The following is a 24,435-nucleotide window of genomic DNA, read 5'->3' on the forward strand; positions in this document are numbered from 1 at the left end:
AGTGCCTTGTGTTTTCCTTGCACAGGTGAAAAATCCTTGTGGGTTTTCAGAGGTGACTGCTGAGGGTGCACCAGCACACACCCAATGGGGTACTTTCACCCAGGCTAAATGTAAGCATTTAATTCAGAGAGGCATTTCCAGATGAGAAATGAGAACAAGAAAAGAATGCATGCAAACCAGCTGGAAAATACTTCCATACGAAGGCGATGACTGTTTAGAAATGAATGTCATTCTGATTTGGGCTGGCACTGCCTGCTTTGGTGGGAAGGTGATGCTCAATCTCACACCAGCTACTGTTTTTCAGATCAACTTTTAGTTTTAATGAAGTGGAATAAATGATTTTGAATTTGTTATGCTAAAAAGAAGAAAGAACATGGAAGTCAGTTAATTTGACAGGTCAGGCAAAATATCTCACGAATTAGCAGCACATTTAACTGTAACAAGATGTGATGAGTCAAATTTCTCTGTGTATTGGTATCAGCTGGGATGGGATTACAGCAGCCTGTGCTTGGCAGGGCAGGTTGGCTAAAGCTATGTGGTCTTAAATTCTTCTAGAAACATAATAGGATATGAAAGCCAGGTGCAGGGAGGTGTTTTTTCTGAATTAAAAATTAACCTGATTTGTGTGGGAGATCTTAGCGTGTCTGGTTTGCAGTAGTTTGTAGCTGTGCCTGAGCTAGGTGAGTACAATGCTCTGTTCCTATTCATCTGTAGTGCTATTGCTGGGTTGGGGACAAAGGAATTAGAATTGTGCTGCCTTGTTATTGTTAGCAAATTCCAAGTGAAGCTGTTGGGGATGTGTGGCTCCTGAATGAAATCTTATTACTTACCTGTATTTTTACATCTGCTGTGATGAAGTTAGTTACCTAACTTTGTTCCTCCTCTGCCTTTTGCTAAAGCAAGGCAGTGCTTGAGATTGAAAGGCGCTCTGTATTGCTTAAAATATTTACTTGTTCAAGATGTGCATGCAACAGGCTGTGGTGAGAAAGGATAATACAGACACCTGCCCCCAACCCACCCTGCAAGAAGGTCCTGATTCCTGGTGGCTTGTACAAGGAGCAGCTCCCCAAGGAATCATAGAATGCTCTGGGCTGAAAAGAACCTCAAAGATCATCTAGTTTCAACCCCCCTGTTGAGAGCAGAGTCACCAACACCACACCAGGCTGTGAGCTGCCTGGCTCCCTGAGGAGCAGCTCTGCTGTCCCCGAGTAGCCTGTGAGCCCACAGCTGCAGGGTTGGTGGAAGCAGTGGAAAACAACTGTGGGCCTCTTCCATCCCTGTGGTGCCCCGATGGGGCGTCCTGCTTCATCTGCACTGGGGTGGCATCCAGAATGCAACGTGTTTGTGCTGGGTGTTGTTGCAGCCATCTGGTAGCTGTGTGTGCTCCTGTGCAGCCCCTGCATCCCAGCAGATGGGTGTCAGCAATCTGCTGCTGTTTCCTTAACGGAAGCAATCCAAGGCACTTCCAGTGAATGGGTGCCATGAATAATTAAAGATTTCTTCTTCGCTGTTTTCAGAAAGCAGTGAGAATTTGAAATGGTTCGACTAAACGCTTAGATCTAATTAAGAAACAACTCAGCAAAGAAAAACCTTGACACTTATTTTTTGTATTTGACTCTGTACAATACGAATTAAAACGTAAATTGTGCTTCGGAGTAGAATGCTTCCATGGAAAGCTGAGTGTGTGTGTCGTGTGCTGAGTGTTTTGCAAATGGATTAGCTCAGACCCGACTTTGTAGTTCATGCAGATGGGCTGAATTCTTCCTTGGGGCTTACGTTGCTGTTAGTCACACAGCTGTTTGTCTATTTTTCTGCTCTACATGTTGTTGATATAACTGAGTGATTAAATATGAAATATATATATATATTTTTTTTCAGCAAGAGATTGTGATTAACGTATTTAGTTTTGAGTTCAGATGAAAAAAAGATGAAATAGTTGGAGAACCAGTGGGTGAAGGGCTGTTACAGTCTGAGCTGTTATCAGCAGCACTGAAGTCTGAGAGATCTGCACTGCTCTGAGGCTGAAGGATTAGTGCTGTCTTTGCAATCCCGGAGCAGTTCTTGATCTCAGGTGATGAGCAGTGCTCAGGGCTGTGTTTTACAAGTTGAGAGCAGAGAGGTTTGGCTGTGCTCAGCGTGGTCCTTCAGAAATCTCGCATGTCTGACTTGTATTGAGATGCCTGCTTCTGCCCATAGGGCTGCCTGTTGGTGTTCTACCTGAAGTGACAGCCCGACACCTGGTCCAGCTCCTAATGTGGGTCAGAGTAATACCTAAATTGTTTTTATGCTGATAAAAATGGTATTGTTGGTGGTAGGTGATAAAGTGTGCTGTCTTAGCTGGAGATCACTGAATCATTACTGTTGGAAAGGACCTCTAAGATCGAGTCTGACTGCTAAGATCAAGTCCAATCCCTACCCATCCCCATCGTGCTTGCCAAGGCAAAGAGCTGTCCCAGAAATCATGACACTGGCTGTCATTTCCAGGGTCTAACGAGACTTTTTCCAAATAGTTAAGCTTTTGAACGAGTTTCAGAAAAGCTGTGAGGTTTATGTCTCTTCAGATGCAGATCTCTCATAAGCTTGGTTGTGCATGGACACCTGGAGCAGATGTGTTCTAGTCTGGCTGTGGTAGCTCTGAGCAAATATTAAGAACAGATGCACCTTAACTTACACCTTAACGAAGGTTATGAAGGAGAGGAGTTCTGAAGTTTGCGTAGCTTACATTCCATTTTCTCACGTGACTGTGGCTTACAGCAGGCAAGAGGTGGGCTGTCATTTGACAGTGACTCAAATGCCCACCGTGTGGCTGCAGGCAGAGCTGTGCTCCTCCAGCATCTTCCCAACTCTGCAACCCAAGAGAGGGTTTGCCATCCTCTTGAAGATGTCCTTAATCAGAAACACGGGCTGAGGCAAAAGGACTTAAGGAAGTGTTGAAGTATGTGGTTTTCTGGTAGACATCAGCTCTCTGCCTCAGGATGGAGTTTCTGATCCCAGCCAGAAACATCTCCAGGAAAGCTCACGGCTGAAGGTGAGGCCAAGAGCTGTGTTCCTTCCCAGCAGTGCTCAGACCCAAAGCTTCCAGTTCCCATCATCCTGTAGCATTTAAGGTTTGGGACATAAAGTCAGCTTGCTTCTCTTATTGGTTATTTAACAGAGGTACACATGGACTTAAGCTACTGTTTGACAATTTGGGAATTGCCTTGTGCTGTCCTGCAACTGTCCTAGCTTATTTATCTATCATGCCTGAATCGTATTGCCCTATAAGGTTATTATTTTTTTCCCTTCTACTTCTGGAAACTTTATATCCCAGCTGTTGGCATCCTCTTTTCTGAGCCTTGCTGTTATATTCTGGTAATACTTCTAAAGGATGTGCTCTACATCCAGAAAATAAATGCGGTGATGGAGGGCGCTCATGTGAAACAGTCCTGCATCTCAGGTGTCAAAGGTAGATAAAATATGTACCGGCTCCTGACAAGCATTAGATTTTGTCACTGCGTTAATGCTGGTTACATATCACTCAGATAGGAGGAATTCTTGCTTCTTGATTTATGTTCACTGGCAATGAAATGTCCACGATGATTAATTACGGCCCCGGATGATAGCGCCCTTACTCATACCTCCCTGCCCTGAATGATTGAAATTAATACATATATTTGTATTGCTGTGGAATTTGCCATTAGCTGTTAAAATATTTGCACGCTTGACATGCTGTGAAGGGATTTAGTTGAGACTTATTTTTGTAATCAGTAACTCGCTACTTTTTAATCGTAGGTTTATAGCTGGGAAAGAAGAAGGTTAAGGATGGAATGATGGAAGTATTTACAGAAAAATTGTTATGACACCTTTGGCAATTTATGAGTTCTTAAACCATCATTTTCTGTGAGCATTCTAAAAGGCTTTTGCCTTTATATTTTGTCATAATTAAGTCTATAAATTACCCTTAGAGTCTGTATTTCCGAAAGATCAGACCCAGATACTCACCTGGACAAAATGGAGGACAGCTGCCCTGTCAAGAAAGCACGCAGCCAGCAGAGCATCCTGAAATACCTCTGTTGCCTGCACAAACACATAGCCAACTACCTTTATCCATCATTTGGGTGATGCTATTTTTTTTTTTTTTTTAGCTCTATTAAATTCATTTGTTTGAGAACTTTTTGAATGCACACTCACTGCACCAAGAAGGGACAGAACTGTACCTGGTAATGGTCTCAGATAGTTTGTATTAACATTGAGCAGCTGAAAAAACGTGGGGGAAAATCAAACCCAACCCAAACTCCCTTTATCATATTGTCATAGAATGGCTTGTGTTGCAAGGGACCTCAAGGATCATGAATCTCCAACCCCCCTGCCACATGCAGGGCCACCAACCTCCACATTTAATGCTAGACCAGGCTGCCCAGGGCCCCATCCAATCTGGCCTTGAACACCTCCAGGGATGGACGGGGCATCCACAGCCTCTCTGGGCAGCTGTTCCAGCACCTCACCGCTCTCTCTGTAAAGAATTTCCCCCTGACATCCACCCTAAATCTTCCCTGCCTCAACTTAAAACCATTTCTCCTTGTCCTGCTGCTATCTACCCTATCAAAGAGTTGACTCCCCTCCTGTTTGTAGGTTCCCTTTAGGTACTTGAAGGCTGCAATGAGATCACCCCACATCTTTCTTTTCTCCAGGCTGAACAAGCCCAGCTCCCTCAGCCTGTCTTTATAGGGAGATGTTCCAGCCCTCTGATCATCTTTAGTCACATTGCATCTCTTTGCTAAATAGGAACATGGTATTTCCCATGCCTGAACCAGCTCTTCCCTCTGATTCTGTGCATTCTTTTCAGTTCTTCACGTGTTCTCTCTCAGAGGTGATGCTTTTTGTTTTTTGTTTTTTTTTTTTTAATTTAATTTTTATTGGGACTAAAATGCTCCTTTTGAAGTTTCTGTCCAGCTTCGGGTCTGACTTTACCTTCCCTGCCTCAGTTCCCTGGGTGTGAAGTGGAGATAATGCTACTGCCTCGACTTGTCAGCGTAATTAATGTTGTGAAGAGCTCAGGTAGTGACAAACAGTAGAGAAGAGCCTGAAGGAAATGAAAAATCCTTCATTCAGAGCAGTGTTTGGGCAGCAGGCAGGAGATAAGGCCTCTGACATACTGGCAATACTGAATACACGCTCAGCGAATGAAGTGCTCATCCTGTGTGCAAGGAGGTGGGAGCACATGCAAAATGCTGATGGTGCAATTAAAGACATGCAAATAAGTGGGATGCATGAGGTGAGGGTGCAGGGGCAATAATGTCAAGTGTTTCTGCGTTCCTTGGGTGTCTTTCTGTAAAAATGGATGTGTTGAAATGGCTACAGCAAAAATGCTTTTAATTAAAACAGCAACCGCTTCAATCAGAAGAATATTTCTTTGGCAAGATCAGTAGAACTTCGCATTACTTCTGAAAGTGTTGCATCTTATGGATTACAGGGACAGGTATCTAATGAGGGAATCGCAGAGTATCCTGAGTTGAATGGGACCCATAGGGACCACTGAGTACTGTTGCTTTTGGAATTAATCTGTAAGGGAAAAAGGAAACTCTCACCCACCAACATGCCTGGAAAGGCACAAGCATCAAGGTGAATTGGTTTTTCCATACATACAGTTCAGTCAGTGGCATCAGGGAAACCATATTCAGAGCTCTGGGGCTTCCAGAAGGACTTCAGCAATCAGGAGGCAATGCCAGGAGCAATTGTCACATGCCAAGCCATCACTTCTAGCATCTGCTGGAGCAGCAACAAGCGGACAGCAAGCTCCTTTAGACCTCGCTGTAGAAACTCATGGGTTGGTTTGCTAGCTGGGCTGGAGGAAACCTGAAGGGAAGATCACTTAAGATGTAGATACTGTGTGGTTGGCTCTCTGTTTTGGAGGAATTGCCAAGGAACCCGAAGTACTTGCTTATCTCCTTCTTCAGCACTGCTATGTCAGGCTTTGGTGGCACTCTGCATAGCTGTCTGTTCACTCATGTAGCTTTGTCGACCCCAACCAACCACTCTGTGAGAGCTGGGAGTGTGTTAAAGGGCAATTCCTTAAACAGTGGGTGGAACTGATTAGAGAGCTCCTGGCTTATGGTCAAGTTGAGTACTGATGTATATGTATACAACTGTCATACTGATGTATATGTATACAGCTGCTGCCCAGGCTGAAAGCAGCCCAGGTGGTGCCAGCCTAATGGAATCTGCTTCCAGCAGCCTTTCAAGAGCGTGACATTGGGTTACTTATCATGGGAGACATCAGAACAGCAATGCAAAGGGCTCAGGGATGGTGGCCGTGCTGTTGGCTGGGTCTCCTTGAGAAGCTCAGAAGCATGGAGATCCCATTGATGCTGGGAGGAGAAACTGTACCCAGTGGAGGGCCCCAGCTGCTTATGAAGGGCTCTGAGAAGCACACATGGGGCTCATTGTTGCCATTTGAGCGTTACTGAGATCGATGGCAATTCAACTCATCCCTTTCCCCCAAATGATTTTTAATTTTCTTCAAATGGAAGCAATTGCAGCTATTTTTTTCCAGGAGGTAAAATGTCTTTGAAATTCTTTCAGATACAGAGTCAAACCCTTAATTAAAGGATGTACCAAGTCTGGTCCGTCGTTCTGCTCCCAAATTTAAATAAAATCTCTTACTGCAGATTTCCACCTTCTGAGCCCATTACACCTTTTTCAGCTGTTTGGGGACAGATGGTGACCTTCTTCACACACGAAGGCATCGTCCTGTTACCGCCTTCTATCATCCTTGCCAGCTCTTCCTCATTTACATCAAGGAACATGAAAAGTGATAAATGTTAAGAGCAAAGCCCCGTGTGAGCAACGTGGCATTGCTGTCACCAGAGAAAGAAAACTCTGCGTTTAGAGAATATCTCTGAAATGTTAACGAGAAAGCCCATATAAATCTGTACCTGCTTAAAATGCGCCTTCGTAAAATCATTGTCACAGATGGTGAGGAAAATAATTTAAGTACTGTATATATGCGCAGGAGTGTGCTCATTTACATGGCTTTCTGCAGCAATAGATTCTCACAGCTCTTATGAATTTCGCCAGCTTCTGTATTTGCAAGCAGATCAAAACAAACTAATACAGCAGCCCCTGGATTGCCTTCAAGGAGAAATTTGTTTTCTGTTGAAATGATCATTTAAGAGGCTAACAAAGTAGTTAATGTGATGCCAAACATCTTTGGCAAATAACAACTCCTTCTGATGTATATTAAATGGATTTCCTTCAGCTCTTTAGGTCTTGTGGTCAGCCAGATCTGCTGTTCCAATGGGATTTGTGAATGGCACATGGATGAAACAAGCCCACAGGTTTTCCTTTGACACAGAATCACAGAATGGCCCAGGTTGGAAGGGACCCCAAGGATTATCAAGCTCCAACCCCTCCCCCCCCCCCCACAGGCAGGGCCACCAACCTCCATATCTAATACCAGACCAGGCTGCCCAGGGCCCCATCCAACCTGGCCTTGAACACCTCCAGGGCCAGGGACACCTGGGAATGCAGAACATGGAGAAGTGAGTTCTTGCAGTGGGTGCAGTAACTGTGCATCTCATTGTGGCTGTCGTGGGGTGCGTCAGCTCCAAGCCTGCCCTGTGCCAGCCCATGGGGGGAGCTCTGCCCTTGCAGAGTGGATTGTTGCAAGCACTGTCTGACTTGCTTGCTGGAGGTTTTTAAAGGTTGTCAGGAGAATATGAAGTTGCAGAAGGAAATGAGGTGATTGTGTGCTCTGAAGGAGCACAGGGCTGGTGGAGAGGGTGCAGTGTGCTCAGCTCCTGCAGACTGGATTTAATCTCTTCTTATGGCTACAGTGGAAATTTGCACTGAAAGGGGGCTGGGAGACTGTATTTAGTTTAATTTCTACCCAATGAAATGCACAGTGAAACCTGTGGATTGAAGGATAAGGCAGCGCTTTGAGCTGTTCTGGCAGATATCGAGGTGCTCCCCTCCTTGGGCTCTGTGAAGTGGATCCTGCTGTTTTCTTTATTTCTATTTCTGAGTTGTAAGGTCTGTAAAGTAGTGGGTTTTTTGTTGTTGAATTATTTTCCCCCTCTCCCTGGTAATATGGACATGGTAATATATCCAGCCTTTGATGTCTCCAACAATGGTTCCTTGGTTCCAGTCGTGGTCTCAGAAAAACAGTGGACAAATCTACTGTATACTGCAGCAGGTTTCTTTCTTGCATGTGAACTTGTGTTGTGGGCTTGGACTGGGATCTTGGAGTAAAAATACTGTTTGTGTTTGGGAACACTTTCTGAAGTGAGCTGAGGGCTCTGACTTTCACCTGGCTTTGGAGAGGTGGGAGATGAGTTTAATGGTAACTGCTGTTTTCAGGTGAGGTGTGCCTGACAAGCAGCTCAGCACCTGAGTTTTACAGCTCACTGCTGCTTCCTACAGCCAGCATCGCCTTCTCTCCCTGCGTTTGCATTGACCCTTTGCATTGATTTATTGCCATTGCTGATCAAATTCCTTGTGAAAGAACAAAGGGCTTCTTGGCATTTGACACAGAAAAACCTTTTAATTATAGATGAGTTTGAGAGGGGCAAATCCTGCACGAGTTGCAAATTCACTAATTGTATTTCTTATGAATGATTCTGTTGAAAAGGTAATTGTGGCGAGGAAGAGATGTTTTCATAGGTGTCATGGTGGAGCTTACAGTGACTTGTTAATTCTCCTCTGTATCTGATGTGTCAGTGAATCTGTGCTTGCTGTCTTTATGGCTGTCCCCCACCAGCTCGTTTGAGACACATGCCTATAAAATTCCTGGTGTGCTGTATAAGTCTGAGGAACATAACTCATGTTGTTCTGAAGCTTTTTAAGTTCTGTAGTTCTCTTGTCATAAACTGGCATCATCTGGTTGTTGGTGTGCCTGGAGATGGGGATGGCAATCCGGAGCCAAAGGCTCCAATCCTTGGGGTGGAACTGCAACAAGGGCACAGCTGAGGTGGGTGTGAGTTATGCTGCATGAAAGTAAGACCAACAGTAACTTGGCATTATTTAATCTTGAACTGATGTGCCAGAGGTTGAACACACTGCTGGAAGCTAAATTCAATTATGATTTCGTTTCATGCATAATTACTAAATATGGTTTAATGCCGTTCACATAGCTTCAAATTAGCTGTGCTATAGTATAGGTGAGGCTCCTGCCTGCTGAGACAGCACTGAACCCATTGTGCTGCTTAAAAGCAATTGTTCTCATTGTTATTCATCAATAGTCACAGTTGCCCTATGCAAACCCACGGATGGCTGTGAATTCTCGAGGCTTAGCACGACATTCATAGTTAGATTATCACCTGCTCTTCCTTCTTCAGGGAAATCACAGAAATCGCATCTCTCCTGATTGATAACATAGATGCTTTTCTAAAAAAAAAACTCCGCATTAAGATAAAAAGGAAAGATCCCTTTTACACCTCGTTACCAGGTGCCTCCTAAAATTATTTCTGAGAACCTTTATCCTCTGGAGTTTCTTCTCCACGGAAATGATCTGTAGGCTGAAATGCTGTTTGCGTGGCAAAAGGGGACTGAACGCCTCCCAGAGATGCGGAGCGGACAGCAATGGGACGCGTGCTCCGTGCTGCCTGCTGCTGGGATGGGGCAGGGGGGGCCCGGGGTGGGGGGATGTGCGGCTCCTCCGGGGTGGAGTCACACCTCGACCTGCTGGGACGCTGCAAACACTTCTCTGGTAAAGACGGAACGAACTGCTGAGATGTGAACTTTGTATCCTGGACTGAAGTGACATTTAGAAAATTAATTAAAACTTATAAACCAGAATGATCAGTGCCCAGGGGCAATGGGACAAACGATGCTGGAGCTTTTCATCTGGATTAACTTAATTTACGGCAGCAAAATATCCACGTGTGCGGGCTAAAGGGGATTTAACAAAACCCTCCATTAATACATCTTCTCAGAGAGATAACCTGTCCCATTGCAAAGGTTACATCTCTCGCTTTGTTCTCTCAGTACAGCAGCCCAGGGCTGGCCTGCAGCACGCTGCTATGGCATAAATAACAGGAAAATGATGGTGAGATCCTTCAAGCTGAATAATAGAGGTATTTGTGGGCACAAAAACGATGACTGTATTGAAAGAGCTAGAAACTGTGTACTGCTAATTCATTTCCGGAGCTGTTTCTGTTATGGAGATACAGCAGTGTTAAACTTCTCCCTGTATTCCCCTTCTAATCTCAAGTAGCAGTAAGTATGGTAATTAGCTTTTACAAAAATTAGGTATTCAAGGGAAGCCTAATTGCATAAAGTCAAGTGTATCTAGGTGCTGATAACTTGCTTACACAAAGCCCGGTGCAGGGCAAATATTTGTGGTTTGCACCGGGCGGTGGGGCTGAGGAAAAAGGCTCACGCAGCGCCGAGGATAAACAATAAAGCAGAGTTATTCCCTGCCGGGGATTTGGAGTCATAGCTCATTAAATTCTCTGGCATAATACAAGTTATTCTTTTATTGTGCACGGCGCAGGTACTGCTTTGTTTTGGGCTGATGGATGTGGTGCACGTAGCTCGTCCCAGGGGCTCTAATTGAGAGCAGCTCGTCAAAGCAGAGAGGTGTGCTGGCACTGCCTCTAAGCTGCCACGTCAGAGCCCGCCGGGTTATCCTCCTTCTTTAGTTCACTTTATATTTTGCTTTATAGTGTGGCTGATTATCATTAAAAAGATGGATGCTTTCCTTGGAAGATGAATGGATACAGTTAGATGAGATTTAATTTTAGATTTTAAATGCAGTTATTGTCTTCTGGCTTCTATGACAAACAACCAAATACCTGACTCCTTCCCAGACAGCTTGTCTCCCCTGGAGACATCAAACATATCAATATCCATATTTTACTGTAAGATATAAAACCAAAAAGGCCGCACAATGGCTGTAGTGAGGCCATAAGCTGTGACCAGCTGGCCTTGAAGGTTATCCATCAGAAAGGTGAGATGCCAGCAGCCCTCCTTGTAGCACTAAACAAGGCGTGGGCACATCTGAAATAGCAAGACTGCTTGGTTTTCGTGTTAGAAAAGCTTTAACTCCCCTAAGATCTGCATAGAACATCTCAGCACCTGAAATTCTCTCTGATCCACTACACAGGTGATGATCTGATGTCTAATTTGAAGGTGAACAAAGAGTTGATTAGAAGTGAAACCTCTATCTTTCTTAGAAGTACCTGTGGTATCTCTCTCCATTTAATGCTAACATCCACCAACAGTTAGGTCTGAAAGGACCCCAGCAGTGGCCAATCCCAATGTGCTGAGGAGTGCTGCTTCAACCCAATGGGAGGCAGGTAGACGTCAGTGTGGATGCAATTGTGCTTTTCTTCTGAAGCAAATTTTGGATCATTTCAGGGTGTTCCCATTTCTGTCACACTGTTAAGTGATTAATTAACAGACAGAAGCGTCTATTCTATCTTCGTCTTCTCATAATTACTAAATGCTTGGATGGAGCTGATTCAAACCTTTTTATTATGTTTTTTTCCCCGAGTTGTTGAGAGATAAACACATACATTACTGTAAACCCACAGCTTTATTCTAAATGATAGTTACTGCTTTTTGCATCTAAAACTATAACATTTGCATCTTCAGTAAATGGTTACTATAAAATCCAGCATTATTTTTCTATTTGGGATTTATATTGTACATAATATATAATTTGAATTGTCACTGAGGCTGCAGAACACACATGCTATGTAACACTTGATGGGTTCCTTTGAGATCAATTGAAAGAGCGAAACAGGAGAAATAATTGCGTTTTGGGTCAAGATAGTGGTGCAATGATTTGGCTGTTGCTCGAGGATATAGCAACTTCAGCATCAATAATACATAACATGCAGTTATATGAATAAATCTCTGCTGGCGTTCGATTCAGTGGCTCCTCAGCCTTAGAAGATCCCTTTTGTATGTGTGTTCTGCAGCGGTGTGGAAAGTATGGCACGTTTATGGAAAACTCCTGGTAAGCTTCAACAGTGTGCTCTGTGGTAATGCATGAGATTCACTGATCCTGGATACGGGTAGCAGGGACAGCAACCCTGAGTGATGTGCTGTAGGATGAAATGGACATAGACTGCAGGAGCTCATTACTCTCAGTGCCATTTTGGGGATCCTGTTGGCCTGTGCAAAAACTGAACCAAGTTCCATATTTTTATGTTCTGTCTTACATCTGAATGATATGGAGGTGGGGGTGGACTTGCATTTTATTGCAATCGCATTTACTTGATGGAAGCTGCTCAAACGTGTTCTTTGTTTTATTAAAGGGCTCAAAAAGTGCTTTCTGAGATAGTTGTGTGAAAGGATCCCTTAATGAGTCACTGCTGAAAATACAATCGATCATTTCTGAAACATCAGCATATACAGAGTGGTCATACAACGCCAAGTGGGGCAGGAGCTGTAATCTCTCCCAGGCACAAATAAATCACGATCAGCACTCTTAATAAAACTGGGTTCTACTTGGCAGCGTGACCTGAGATAGGGATGGCAATTACTGCTTAGCATTGGTGTTTTGTGGCCACTATGCTGGTTGCAGCAGCCTGGGGAGCAGTGGGTGTTTCCTCCTCCAGCTCAAGGACTGCTGAGCTGACTGTCAGACCTCTGTACCCCTCCTAGGCCCCCCCCAGGACAGCCCAGCAGCTGGGGTAGCTGAAGCTCCAGCTCTGCTTTGAAAAGTGCTGTAGAAATGTGCTTTGTTCTAAACTGGTTTCAAAAGTGGGATTCTTTTTCCTCTTAGGAATCGTATGGTCTTCTCATCTCAACTGCAGCAATACCAGCTTAGAAATATTTTGTGGGAGATGCTGCAGCAATGTGCAGATATTAGTGGGGGTGTGGCAGGAAAGACTTCAGCTTATTGCTAGTTGCCTTGAAATGCTGTGTATGGTGATAACACAGCTTTGTGGGTTAGTGTCTGCCTTCGTTCTTCCTTCCCCCAATCTTTCAGAGACTCATTGGTCAGCTGTGACTCTGATACTTTCCTCACTCTCTGCACTTTGAAGCACTGCTGATGTTCACAGTGTTCTGTCCCCAGCTTCAGGACACAGCTATCCTCATGCTGCTTATTTAGGAGAACGCAATCTCTATTCGTTATTTCATAACTTCTCTAAAGATATTATGCTCTTCTTGGGATGTCATTCAGCATTCACAGTATTCTAGTGAGATATGTGATGCTGGAGCTTTTCCACAACAGAGATCTTGCTGTGCTTCAGCCTCAGCTTCACACAGAAGTGCCTCTTCCAAATCCCATGTGGATATTGAAATAAGTGCCACCGCAGCGATCAGATGCTGTGTACACAAAGGGCAGAGCTGGGACTAACAATTTTTGAAATAATTGCTTACCAGCAATGTTTCCCAAACCTAGTAAGCCAGAGGTGACGTTTCAGTTCTGAAATATTTATAGAAGTGTTTGGAGTAGAATACTAAGATTATTCTTTAATAGTGACTTTCAGTGAGAAACTGCGGTTTGTGATTAAGGATGCAGTAAAAATGCACGTAGGGTTCAGTAACTCATGAGGAGGTTCATCCTTTCAAGCACACAAAGCCCAACTGATGCGTCCCATTCAGGCTATGGAATGAGGGGAGGGCTTCAGGCAAAACTTGATTCTAAATCCATTCATTCCAACAAAACAATCCTGAGGAGATATTTTTGAAAGTGACAGCAGCTTCTGAGACTTTGGGTGAATGCATCCAAAATGAGGAAACAATATTTTAGTTTATGGGCTAAAAAGCCATTTTAAATTTCGGCAAGGTTTTTACAGGAAGAACACGTTATTCCCTTCAGACTCCCTCTAGAATCATTGCTAGCAGCGATCCATTGAGCATCTGTCATTAATCTGTGATGAAAAGGTGAAAACTAATGCTGTGCTCATCTCAAGCCTTAAGAAAATGTGGGGTGAAATGCCAAGCGTTGTTATCACACTGTGTCCAAAGGTGTGTGTATCCAGAAGGGTTTGCGGATTCAGAGTACATTAAAATGGTTTGGAAGTAGTATTGCAAAATGCAGGAATCTGATTTATGAATAGGAGGAAATTAAAATGATATGGCATACCTAATTATTTTTGTTTTTGACTTAGAAATATCATAACTGTCATAAAACCAAAATTGTCTTTTGATTGTAGTAATATGCATTGAAATAATGTGTCGGAAAGTTAATCTTCTGAATCTTATGAAATAGCTTATGAAATAACTTTTTCTTTTTTTGTACCAAGGATACATTTCTTCTAAAAGTTCTCTTCCGTTGGAAATACGGTTAGGAATGAAATGAAGCTGTGCCTCTCACAGAGACCTGGCGGGTTGTCTGTGTGCAGCAGGAAGGCTCAGCTCCCAGCTCAGGCCTGGCTTCACCATAAGGGTTTGTTTGTGGGAACCCCTGTGGCCCTACTGCCTTTGTGCCAGGAGAACGAGCCATGGAAGAACAGGGGCAGCCCCATATTGCAAGGACGGGTCTTTGAGTAGTTTTCCTCCATGGCTTTGGGCAAATCCCTTCATAGAGTTATAAAATCATAGAACTGTTAATGAAAAGATTGTTGGGAAAGACCTCTGAGATCCTCAACCCACCCCCACCGTGCCCACTGCCTGTTCCCTCCATGCCATGTCCCCATGGTTCTGGAACACCTCCCAGCACCCAGCACCCCATGGGCAGCCCGTTGTGCTCAGGATCTGCCCTTGGGAAAGTCTGGGAGCATCTTTTTATAAGGGCTTTTGTTCTTTTGAGAACACGAGAAGAACATCCAGGAGAAGTGGAGCACTACGTATGAGAGCTTATTGGGATGCTGGAGAAACAGAGCCCATCCAACGGCAGCCCTCACTGCAGGCTGATGCCTTACAGCACAAGGGGAGCTTCACATTTTACATTTAGTGCACTGTTGGCCAACTCAACATTGACTGATTTATATTCAACAGGAAAATTGGATTTCAAAGTACCTCTAGGAATGCTGCAAGGAGGCAGCCAGCCTAAGAGGAAGATTATTCTGCAATATCAATGAATAATGTAGCTAATGAATTAGATCTAACCACCTAAGGTTCAATCTGCTCGAGATGTGCAAAAATGCACATGAAAATGAGTTTTTGTATTAAAAATACCGTAATTCAATTTTTTTTTTTATTTCCACCAGAATATACATTACCTGAGTACATCATTTTATGTACAGTTGTAGGGTAAATGTTATTACACCATGCGAATTTAGTCTAAATACTTACAGAAATATTGAGTTATCTTACATTTGTCATAAACCTGTTCTTTTGGTTATTTGTTTTTACAGTGCATCCACATCAGAAGTCATAGGAAAAAATGATACTCAGTATTTATTCTATTAATAGGGATATTAGTCAGAAGTGTTGGATTATTCATGATGAAGAAGAGCATAGTTCTGGCTAACATCAGTGGTCACCGTTATCCATCGTCTGTCTTGGAACACTTGGGGTCATTCTGGTTGCCTTGAGATCCCACTTGCAATGGCTTCTTGCTAGTGAGGTGGGTGGGAATTCTGTCATGGATAGGATTATCTTCAAATTCCTGCATTTTCTCAGTTTTTTTCCTTGATTGGTAAATATTCTAAGCTTGACATTTTATGCACAATAAGTTTAATTTTAGGAGAATTTGTCATTTTGTTTTAATGACTCATTAAAATGCCATTTTGTTTATGGCTTGCCTTCACTTTAGGCAGTATTTGAGAAGTTTTATGATTTATAAAAATGAAGTTATAATACCTTAAGCTGAATGATTTCTATCTCCATAGGAAGGTGCAGTGATTGCTGGCAGCCCGGTGAGTATCCGATGTTTGAATGTGCACAGGCATTTTTCAACAAGAATTCCCCAAAGTGTTCTTCTGTTGTTTTTTTAACTTCTTAAAATTCTGTTTTAAATAGAGAAGTTGAAGGCTGAAGTGGGATGGTGAGATTGAGATGGCAGGCAGCAGCAGTTCAGGGTGATTCAGTCTGACTAGCAAGAAATGATCTTTGTATCGAAATGGATTCACTCACTGAACTTTCACAGCTTCTTCCAAAAGCTGCTCTAGCTTTTAAAGTTAATAAAAATATACCTTTAAAAATCATCAGTATAACTAATGTTTAAAAGTGCATCCATAGGCCAGGAAGAGCCTGGGGGGCTCAGGTGCCACCCACTCACACTGGGGACCATTGGCAGCGTCTGCCCAGTGAGTGCCTTTGTGCCCTTATTCCCAGTGTTAGAAATACCACGCATAATTGCAGTGTGTCGTTGAACCTTTTCCTTTCTGGTTGTGTTTCACAACTGGTGAACTCAGTTCAGGCCATTGTGCCTTCCATGGTGAGCCACAGTAACAGGCAGAGGCAGGAGTTATTCCTGGCAAGATAAAAACAGAAGGAAAAGTTTAGCTATTTCAATGAGAGATGAAATATAGAATATACAGGCTGAGGCTATCATATGCTAACAGGGCTGGCTGTAATGAGACTATATGTCTTACAAGCACTAACAATTATATTCCCATTACTAAAGTACACGTAAGCAATGAAGACAATTATGCTGCAGTCGCTGTGGGGCTGTGAACGTGTTGCTGAGTTCACCTAGGAATCAGTCACATATTTCATGTATTGACAGCTGTACTTCAGCTCTCACCCTGGCACATATCAGGGATCTCTTCTGAAATCAGCGCAGTGAGAGGCACTGGAAGTCAAGAGAGGAAGCAAGCCGACCCAAAGAGTAGTATTTGAGGAGGGGGTGCAGGATAAAAGCATTCCTTTGCTAACGGTCAGCAGCTTGGTAAACCTTGGCTTGCAGCAGGCATCCCATCCTGCCCAAAGTGCTGTCCCAAAATCAGTGCAGGCTCAGGTATCCCAGCCAGCACAGCCCTGTATTTCCTCAGGCTTACCTTTCTCCTGGCTGTCACCTGAGCTTTCTTGTTTTATGTTTTTCGGAACAGGAAGCACGTTTTCCTTCTGTGGCTGTGATGTTTATTGCATAATGAAATCACGGTGTGGGATTTGAGCTGCAAATAACTCGGTAACTGCCCAGTTGTGTGGCTGCAGGATTGGATCTGTGCACACAGGGGAAATGGATTTTCTGGAGGGTGGGCTGGGAGCAGCATCCCTGGTCCAATGTAGAGCTGCTGGGGTGGAGCATGTGGCAATGTTGGTTGGCTTTGTTTTGTTTTTGGTGATTTTTTTAATTTTTTTTCATTGGAGGGTGCCACCCACTCACTTTGAATCTTTATATATATATTAGATGAAATCATACTCAAAATTTTGTTGATTTAAATGAAATCATTAAGTATGATTATTGGAACATGATGTGTATATGCTCTGCTGCCCTGTGGTTGTTCTCCTCCATGGTGCTTCTGCAAGCTTTTAAGACACAAACAGATCTACTTGCTTTATAGTTATGCTGTGATGCAGTGTGATTGCTATGTTTCACTCCTCAGTGAGGGGAAAAATCCCTTGTTACTCTCAAGAACTTGTTTTTTTACCTGGAAAATATATATGATAGCACAACAACATCAGCGACCTCCTTGTGCTGCTTTCACAGCTGCGTTTGTCTTGTCTTGGGTGATGGTGGCCAAGGAGGATGCGAGAGCAAATTGGGGACCTCATCTCAGCATGCAGGGGAGGCTGGGCTTTTTAAATTCAGAATTGTATCCATGTCAGCATTACTCACATGTTATAATGTATTTCAGGAGACTTTGAGCTCTTAACCATCCTCCCTTGGAGAAGCTGTTGCACGCCTGGCTTCTGGTTACGTGGGATACCTATTGCAGCACCCAGTGTTTATTTTTCTGCTTTTGCATTTGAAAACATTCACTGCGTGTTTGCCACAGCTCTCCTGCCTCACGGCTGCCCTCTGAAGCAGCTCCAGGCTGCACTTCCATGCTGTCCCCACACGGTGGGTGCGTGGATGCGCCCGGTGCTTCCCTGCAGGAGGAGCAGCTCTGGGGCTGAGCTCTGCGCTCCCACCGGCGGTGCAGCCTCAGTGAAGGTATTCCCCCCGGGGCTTTGGTCCTTATTTAGTATTACGTCTGTCGGAAGAGTTCAGAAGTTTTTTATTTCACGTGAGCAGTGGTTGACTGCATTCCATGTGACAGCTGATTACCACTGAGCATCTTCAGCAAAGTTTCGTTTCTAATCAACCTGGCTGCCAGGAGATTTCTCTTTGTCTCTCAGAAGACATGTATTCAGACCATCAATCCATCTGTTCCAGTAAAATGTGTGCCAGTGTGTAGGTAAATAAGAGAAACAGAGCTCTGACTTATTAAATTTCTAGTGCGGGCCGTGGCGTTATAAGCTTTTGATCAGATACATTCTTTTCTCGAGCTCAATCCAATATTCCCGGGTGGCAGCTCTTTCTTCAGGCTTTTTATTTATTATTTATTTATTTATCTTAACCCTTCTTATTTTATGCAGTTCTTTCCCATCAGTTTTCTCCCAGCAGGCGCCCCTGCTTGGCTCACACAGTTGGAAACTGTAGGTGCTGTGCAGGAACTGCTCTCAGGTCAAAGAACAGCTGGGTGCGTCTTTAAAAGCGTATATTTCCTTTCTGCAATTAATGTAATTAACTTAGGCATAAATGAGGAAATTAATTGTATAAACAAACAACTCTTCTCCAAGTCCCATCAGCTCATTAAAATAAGATTCTGGAGATGCCTTCTCCCCAAGCAGGTGCCCGTACTGCCAGATCACATTTAGCAGAGGTGCTCAGTCTCACCAGGACGATGTGATCTTGCACGACACTTTATTTTTATTGAACAGCCGTTCTGCACGTAGCCTGCTGTGGTGTTTGCTCCAAGGGCTCCTTCTCAACCGGCTTCTTAAAGATCCGTGTGCAGCTGGAGGAGCAAGCAGAAGTGCCAAGCTGCCATGGAAGTCAGCTGGAATTAGGAAATCAATTAACTCCAAAAAGCGTTACCACTTCGGTCAACTGTTCGCTTCTCTGCCTCTTTTTATTCTCTGTGGCTTCTTCCATCTTAGATGTGCAGATGATTTAAGTTTTAATTTGTTACCCTGTATTAGCACAACAAAAGGTGTTCTAAATTCACCAGAGTTACCTTGCAATTAGCTCCAGGCTGCACTTTTGCATAAGCACGGAAACCCAGCTGCTTTATGAGGAGTTGTTCTTGCATGATAACTTACTCACATGTATGTCTGAACTCTTAGAAAATATTGCCTTGGGGACTGGCTTTCTAAATGAACCATGAAAATCCTCTTTGTTAGGCAGGGAAACCGAAATGTGGGTCCTGTACTCAGCACACCTGGGCAATCTGGACAAGAGCTCTGGGCAGCTGCTCAGCCCTGGAGCACGGGGATCAGGAGCATCATCTGTGTGGTCTGTTGAGTCTCCTATGGATAGATTAATGAACCTGCCTGCATCTATTTCTAGTATTTTTAAGTTTGCCCATCCAGGAGCTGGAATTCTAGAAAGGCCCTGAAGGTGTTGGAAGGCCACACATGATTCCACTCAGTGACAGTCCCAGCATCTCTCCCCTCCCCAAAGTCTGGAGTGGGATCTTCAGCCATCCTGGGAGATGATGTTCCACTGGGCATCCATGGGACTTCCACACTTCTAATGACTGAAACACCTTCAGAAATCCCATCCTTAGCATTCCTCATTACTGCCTCATTTCCAGAAGTGCTTAGCAGCTTTGCCTGGGCTTTACTGCTGGATATCACTCAGATGAAATCTTCTCAATCTCCTCTCTTAATGATGGTAAGTGCTGCGGGAGCTGTGCTGAGGACACTTAAAACCAGGGCTGACACTTATGGATTAAATCTTTTGAAACACCTGGCAAAAAACACTGAGTAGAGATGAAGCCTCCTGCTATTCCAGCATTCCCCTTTGTCAAGCATTCAATTCCCTGTTTGATCTACAGGATCCAAACAAACGAGCGTTTGCCTGTTTTATCCGGTGTCTAATTAAATATGAAGATTACAGATGTACTCCAACTGAAAAACGAATGCTGGTATTTTTTCACTGAGATCTGGATTTATAATGAAATGATTACTTTCAAATTAGGAGAATTAGAAGTTACAGTGTTTGTACTTGTGATTGCTACCAACTGCGTATATTTGCATCTCATGTTTTTTATACAAACACTAGCCCTCTTTTGTAGAGAATTGCTCTGAGATGACAATGGTGCCCTTGTGAGGTTTTGTTTCCTGTACCTTTTGACTGAGTGCAATGCATGGAGGAGAAGCTGAGGTTAATGTGTCACATTTCCAGTTCCAGGAACTGAACTCAATCTGAAGTCTCAAATGCCATCCTAAAAATAAGATTTGGGGTTGTTACAGCTGCCTTCTTGCCTATAGCTTTAATTTCTAATGAGTTTCACAAACTCAACATAACATTAATATGTAGTTTGGTATTTTTCCCTTCAAGAATATTTTTCAGTCACTCCTTTGGTTTAGAACATCTGCGGAAGCCTTTAGCAATGTTCTTCCATCCAAATGGCTGCTGATGAAGATAAGGTGAAATGATAACCATCTGCAGAAATCCCCATTCCTCTGAAAAGAGGGAATAATGGAGAAAGTCTGCCACCTGGTAAGCAGGGCTTCATGCTCTGCAGCTGGCATGTCCAAGCAGGGAAGCACTGCTCAGCTGCTTTTCATGGGTCCTAAAACAAGAAAGCTTTGAGGCAGATGATCTTTAAGGTCTCTTCTGACCCAAGCCGTTCTATGATTCCATGAAGGAGGAAAGAGAAATAGTTGCAAACAGTGATGGAAAAGATCTTCTGCGATTCACTTGGTATGCAGAGCCCGGAACAGCTGAGCGTGAGCAGAGCATGGTGGCAGATGGAGCTTTGTTTCCTGGAGATGAAGCAGAATAGCAGAGAGGGAAGGCAGGGCCATGCTGTTTGCGGGCAGAGCCCCTTGGTTACAGCATTGGCTGCTACTGTGAGCCTTTATTGTCTTCCAGGAGACCTTGGGTGAACTGCAGCCTGAATTACTGGCATTAGAAAAGACTTTGCAGGCTGGTTTGTCTTGACTCACGCATGTTATCTTCAGTATCGAATAGATATTTGGCAAATTAATGAAAGGAAGAAAGAGATCTTGTTCATTTCGTTAAGACCTATATATAGAACATCATATTAATATGGGGGAAAATGTCTGCAATCTTTATTGCAGGCTTACCATAACCTGGCATAAAAGTAATGTGCAATATAAATGTGTTTATACATTAGTGTATCTTGTTAAACCATTTAAAGTTAACTAATGTTTGGCCGTTTTGAAACTTTAATTAGCATTTAACAAGAAAGCAACAGTATAGCCAATTAGAGATCTAAGCAATAACACACACACACATACTTCAATTTTCTAGCAATTAATTGATAACTAGTTTACCGTGGGCTAATAATTAAATGAGAAAACATTCTGAGCAAATTGAAAGCACTGATGCAAATGAGTTCTGCATTTATTCTTTTCAAATTCACTGACCACATTATCTAATCTGTCAGGAACAGAGAAATCCTGAATTATGCTGAGCATTTACTCAAGCCGACTAACCAACCCGTACAGCAGCGCTTGTCACTTTCTGGAAGCTTTCATTGCCCTGCTGAAGGAAAGCCTTAAAGTGCAGCACTGAGGCTGATAGGGGAAGGGAACGTGGATGCTCAGCTCCTGCCTCTGCACCTTTCCCAAGGAGAAGTCATCCCAACCAAGTCATAAGATGAAGGCATTGCCATTTCAGATGCGCGGTGTTGGCAGCACTGTCTGTGTTCTGCCAGCAGAGAGAAATAAATGACAAATTTGACAAAGAGGAATATAAATTGGCAGAATGGTTTGGTATGTTCTGTCTGTGAAAACGGAGGACGTTTTTCTGCAAACTGCAGCAGTGATCACTGGGAATTGCTCCTTACAAGCAGGAAATGTCCCCATCGTTCCTATTTGAAATAGAGCAATCTCCAGCACACGGACGATGAAGGCTCGTTTTGTCCCGAGGTTTGTCCATTTGTGATATCTCCCTCATCTGGACAGGCAGTAAGATGAAATTGCCTGAGCTCCATTAAGTTTAAACACAAGCTATCTTCTCAAGCAGAACGTGCCCAAAGATAGTGGTTCCCAGTATCACCATCACCCCGAGCACTGCGAAACTGCCGCGTCAGTACGCTCAGCTGTAAACTCTGAACGCTTCAACTGCCTTCCCAACACTGGAGCTGGAAAATAATGGGGTATTTTAAGAGGCTTATCTTCTTCACAAGACATGAGGCAATATTTTCATTTGTTTACCTTGTCTTAGTTAGGAGGTGCTGTTTTATTAGAGTGAAATTTGTACGCGGGGCAGCATGGCATTGCTTAAATAAGTACTGAGTGAAATAATTAGTGTTCAGATTTTGATGTACTGTGCTTTCACCGATGGCTGTGGGTGATGGATGGGAGAGTACCTGCTATGTTCAGTTCCTCCTTGAGAGCTCAGCTCCCACCTTCCATGCATGCGTGGCCTCAGGAGAGCAACCTTCCCTAGCCCCAGTAGGGGGTTACTTTAGGAAACATCTGCTTTAAAAGCTTCCAAAAGCTTTTCCCCAGTCTGAAATAGCTCCAGCAATAGGGGGAAGAGCAATCTAACCTGCTGTTTGAAGATCTCACTGTAAGAGCATCTGCTTACTTGGAGACTTTCTAGTATTTGAGTGTCCTCTTCCTCTGGAGCACTGTCTGCCTTAGTGTTGGGCTTGGCAGTGCTAAGGAACAAGGGCAAGGCAGACCTTCCCCTTACAAACTTCATTCATTCCCAACAGCTGCTGCTAACACAAATATTATCGTGCTATATATACATAGCTATAACCTGAAGTCATGCACAGTGCCAGTTTTTACTGGCATTTTCTGTACAGGCATTAATGGAGCTAAAACTAACTGGAAAATAAAACAGTGAAAGGTTCATATCTCATGTAGATGACAGTGCTAATGCAAATTTATTTTGGTTTGATTAAGTATTGAATATAATTATTAAATATGTAGTTTCATGAATAAACAGTTCATGATTTAGTATCTAGAAGAAAATGATCTATCAGGAAAAATGTTATTTATTCAATAGGAAATAACCATATCTGATTATTAAGAAGGTTACTTTTCACAGTTAAAAAGAAATCCAAGTTTCACACAACAGTCCTGGACATTTCAGGTAAAGAAATAATAATAAATTATTCCTCAATGGGCGAACTGGAAGTTCTGAAATTTGACAACGTGGTGATTTGCTGTAGTGATTGCTAAGTGATTTTGTTTATGGAGTTTTTCATCTATTTGTGATTGGTTCAAATCTCCCTTTGAAACTCATGGCTGTGTGGGAGGAGTGGATGCTGTGGCTGTGCCTCCCACGGTGCATCTCAGGCAATGACCTGCATTCAGCTCATATCAGTATGATAACGCTGCAGTGGCTTTTCTCTGTTTCAGACTTGCTAGTTCCTCCTGGAGTTGAAATGGAGACTTGGGGCAGTCACAGTGCACGGCACTGTTTTTAGGATCCAGATGTGTCCCTCAAACATTTCCACTGAGCATCTGGGAAATCAAGTATTAAGGTGATGCCAGGGATGGTTTCTGTTGGGTAGCACCTTGGGCAGTGCAAATGTTCTTTATTCCTTGTTATCAATAACATGATTTCCCTATTATCATCATCACTATTTTTATTTATGGCTGCTCTGTGGCTTTGGCTGTGCTCACCATTGCAGTCCCTCTATGCCCATGGTGGCTATGTGAGAGCAGCCATATGGGGCTGAGGAATCTGGGGGTTCCCAGCCTGTCCTGCTGCAAATAAGAACATCCCTTCAGCACGGACAGCTTCTGCCTGGAGGTATTCCATAGCAGGCTGGATTTGATTCGTTGCTGTGAAGCTGTAGGTGCTCTTAAAAATCCACAAAGCTGTCAGATGTTGTGAGCCCTGCAGAACCACCTTTTCATCCTCTGGAGTTTCATCTAGTCCTGTTTGAAATCAAGGATGGAGTGCTTTATAAAGGTTCCTGTCAAGGACCACATGCTGCAGGTGTCCTGGAGTGAGAGGCGGCAGCAGGAGACCTGTGGCCACTGCCAAAGCTGGCTGTGATTGATGGTCGTGGGCTGCCTGACCCCAGCCCACAGGGAAGGCAGTAAATCACCACTGTGTGTCCTATGGACTAATCTTCTCTGGTTCTTCTGCTCTGAAAGTCAGGGTGCTGTGTGTCCTTGGCAGGAGTCCCTAACTGAAAGGAGAGGTGTTTTGCTGGCAGAGTTGGATATTAATTAAAAAAAAAAAAAAAACACAAAACAAAGCAAGTGAATAACTTCTAACTTGGCAAGCTAAGGACTGTAGTTTAAGTTCAGAAAAGAATTTATTTGGAATTTTTAAACCAGGAGGAAGAAAACCCTCAAGAAAACCAACATGGAGAACCAGACATAGTGGTGTGATTTGCAGACTGCCAGCTCAGTCAGCTGCTTCAGCCAGGAATGACAGCAGGAGTGTTATCAGGATGTTCCCTGAGTGCTGGCACAATGTGAGGCCACCACCTCTCATCCTATTGCTGTTACCTGGGA

The 24,435-nt window shown here is 43.6% G+C and overlaps 1 long non-coding RNA gene across 1 annotated transcript; it reads left to right on the forward strand.

The window, feature by feature from the left end:
- The first annotated feature begins 495 nt into the window (after positions 1-495).
- Positions 496-24,118, forward strand: LOC116236697 (uncharacterized). Its single transcript, XR_004168603.2, has 5 exons — positions 496-680; positions 15,295-15,448; positions 15,714-15,740; positions 16,875-16,954; positions 17,625-24,118. It is a non-coding gene; the product is annotated as an uncharacterized LOC116236697 (long non-coding RNA).
- Positions 24,119-24,435: the final 317 nt, after the last annotated feature.

This window comes from Phasianus colchicus, chromosome 11 (assembly GCF_987193195.1).
Source record: "Phasianus colchicus chromosome 11, bPhaCol1.hap1.1, whole genome shotgun sequence".
In the NCBI taxonomy this organism is placed as follows: Eukaryota; Metazoa; Chordata; class Aves; order Galliformes; family Phasianidae; genus Phasianus; species Phasianus colchicus.